The sequence below is a fragment of the Arachis ipaensis genome, chromosome B5 (assembly GCF_059453495.1).
Source record: "Arachis ipaensis isolate K30076 ecotype BB chromosome B5, ASM5945349v1, whole genome shotgun sequence".
Taxonomy (NCBI): domain Eukaryota; kingdom Viridiplantae; phylum Streptophyta; class Magnoliopsida; order Fabales; family Fabaceae; genus Arachis; species Arachis ipaensis.
In genome coordinates, this window is record NC_142440.1 from 51,318,724 (window position 1) to 51,322,336 (window position 3,613).

A 3,613-nucleotide genomic window follows, 5' to 3' on the forward strand; every position below is an offset into this window, starting at 1 on the left:
CCTAGCACTTTTAGTTAAAGTCCTTAAGTTGGACATTGGATGAGCTTCCTGTTATGGTGGCTTATGCTTAAATTCATCCAGAAATCTCCACCAATGTTTGGAATGCCAACATCCTCTGGGGTCCCAAACTAGGCATGTAAAGCTTCTGAGCAGCTTCACACAGATTTTAAGGTTTCCGGGGTAACGAATATCAGAATATTTTCCAGGATCCCAAACTTTGCTTTTAAATCCACCTTCGTCTTGATCTAAATTTTTCCATCTGGGCGGTTTAGAAATTAGATTCTCACCAAGATAACCAAACATTTTCCGAGATCCATTCGATTGAACATGATACCAATCCGTGCACTTCGAGTTGAAGTGTGGAACCTTATTGAAACTTGTGCACCAGCTCTGAGTACGAGCCATTTCCCTCTTACTCTTAAAGCCGCAGAGAGCTCTAAGCTGGCCATCTGTTTCAAGCAAACCATATTCAAGTGGAAAAATAAAGTTAAAGGTTAAGGATTATACCCACTTGAAGCTTGCATTGGGTGGTAATGGCCTTGGGATAGGTGTTTCCAGTGGTTCTGTAAGTTCTACTCCCTTGTAATCTTCTGCGAATTCCCCCACTTCCTTGCAAACTTCTTCAAATGCAACCACATCTTGATCAAAGTCTTCGACATCTTCCGCATCACTCAAGTCATAAGTTGGAGGTTGAAAAAAATTTACCTCGACATCATCTTCGTATTCACTTGGATAAGGTTCTTCAATCTCAGAGAATTCATGTGCGGATGCAAGTTCATTACTAGGAGAACTTGACTTGAGACTATCATCATCAAGGAAACGTGCGTCTTGGGTTATTCTGTCTAGTTCTTCATGAAATACCTGCTTTGGGGGTTGTGCACTACCCTCCTTAGCATTAATTGTAACGTCCTTGATGGAATTTTTCACAACTCTGGATTCCCATGGAAGTTCAGCACCTCTTAAATCTTCAATCAGTACATCTTCTTCTTGGATAATTTGAGCTTCCTCCAATTCTTCCAGAACAAAGTTATGCTCATTACTGCCCACTGGGGTTTCTAGTGTCTCCTTCATGCTACGTTCATCATTAGATTCTCCACATAAAGCTATTGGAGTTCCTTGAGGGTCTAAACGTCTGGAAGATAATTGATGTATTGCTTGCTCCAGCTGATGAAGGGTTGTATGAAGTTGATCTACTATTTTCTTGAGATGAGCCTGTGATTCTCGAGGTGATGGATTTGGACATGGTACATAGGGAAGTGGTGGTGTTTGGGAGTAATTGGATTGGAATTGGGGTAAATAAGGATCGTATGGTGGTGAATGGTAAAAGGAACTTGTGAGTGTGGTGGTTCAAAGTTATGTTGAGAGGATGGTCTATAGACACAGGGTGGGGCTTGTTGGTAGTTACAAGGTTGTCCACCATATCTATCAGCTTGGTATGCATTGTAGAATGGTCTTTGTCCATGATATCTTGGAGGGTGTTATTGCCAAAAGGGTTGATCAAATCCTCTTGGCTCCATCCATCTTTGATTTTTCTGACCTTGATGCATGTTCCTGCTATAACTTCCGTTCCTTTCAATAATATTAGAACCAAACTCAAACCGAGAGGGGTGAGAATTCATAGTAGCTAATAAAAAAATAAAAAAAAAGGGAAAAACAAAAACAAATAAACAAATAAAAGAAAAAATATTTACAATAACCAATAATAAGGCACATGTTTGCAACTCCACGGCAACGGTGCCATTTTGAAAGAGTGAAACTCTCGCGCGATCTAGAATTTTCTAAAAATAAATTCCCGTTGTAAGTATAGCTTTTAGACCGACAAGAATTCCTTCTTTACAAAAGTTTTGTTTGTCACTTAAGCAAACCCAATAAAATTGATAACCGAGTATTTAAACCTCGGGTCGTCTTCTCAAGGAACTGCAGGGAGGTATGTTCTTATTATTGGTTATGAGTTTGTAAATTGGGGTTTTGAAAGTAAGGAACAAATAATTTAAATGACAAATAAAATAAATAAATAACTGTAAAATAAACTCTTGGCAAGGTATAAAAATTTGGAAATCCTATCCTAGTTATCCTTATCAATGGTGATAAGAATTGAGTTTTAATCCTACTTAGTTAGCCTTTACTAAAGCAAAGAAAGGTCAAGTGGACCAATTAGTTTGATCCTCAGGTCCTAGTCAATTCCTAAGAAAGGACTAGAGTTATTGGAGTTTAATTCAATTGGCAAAAATCACAATTATCAGTCACGATGAGTTTGACAACTCAAGATTTACCAATTAATCAACTAAATCCAAAAGGAAGAAAATATAAATTATTAATATAAATAAATGAAAGCAATCATAATTCTGAAATACCTCAAATTATATTAAATAGAAAACCAAATCTAAACATGAATGGTTCATAAGCCAATTTGGCAACAAAAGTAATTAAAGGAAAGCATTAAAGTATCTGAAAATAAGAGAGAAATATAAAGTAAAGGAATGTTGAACCTGATAAGGAGTTGGAATACTAAATTGAAATAATAAGAAATCCTAATCCTAAAACCCAAGAGAGAGGAGAGAACCTCTCTCTCTAAAAACTACATCTAAACTATGAAAAGTGAATAATTCAAGAGCTCTCTCTGAATGGATGCATTCCCCCACTTCATAACCTCTAATCTCTGTGCCTTCTGGACTTGGATCTGGGCCAAAAAGGGTTTCAGAAATCGCTGGAAGTGTTTTCTATAATTTCTGGTGCGTGGCGTCTGTCACGCGTCCGCGTGGGTCACGTGGTCGCGTAATCTGGAGTTTTCCTTGTCACGCGTTTGCTTCAGTCATGCATACGCGTCATCTGTGTTCTGCTCATGGCGCGTGCCCGCATCAGTCACGCGTTCGCGTCGCTGCCTTTTCGCACTGGGCATGCGACCGCGTCGTCCATGCATTCGCGTTGATGCCAGTTTCTTCAAAAACTCCATTTTGTGCTTTTCTTCCATTTTTGTATGTTTCCTTTCCATCCTTTAGGTCATTCCTGCCTTAGAAGATCTGAAACTTCTCAACACATAAATCACGGCATCGAATGGTAGTAAATGGTGATTAAAAATAAATAATTTCAAAGCATAGGAAGCATGTATTTCACATATATCACATAATAAGGAAGGGAAAGTAAAACCATGCAATTTATATGAATAAGTGGGTGAAGGATTGAATAAATCTCTTGAATTGAGCACAATATATATCATAAAATATGGGTTTATCAAGGTGCATATGTTGGACAATTATGGGATGATAGTCTTTGAAGAATGGGGTATGCAGCATTAAAATTCCTTCCAAGGCCAAAATTTCTATAGTTGTTATAACAATATGAACTATTTTGTGGCTCTGGGAGGTATTCCATTTCATTCTGTGGTGATATTCCCAGCCACTATTAGGAAAATGACTAGAATCATTTTTCGGTGGTGGGCAATATCACATATGACATGATTGATCAAAAGATTTGGTAGACTCCATTCTTACTTTCAAAATGCTTTGTCTCAAACAATAATCACCAAAAGAAATTGGAATCCCATTGTCACAGATGAGGGATTCTTAGTAAGGCAATAACACAAACACCTTACTAGCAAGAGAAAATTAAAAAA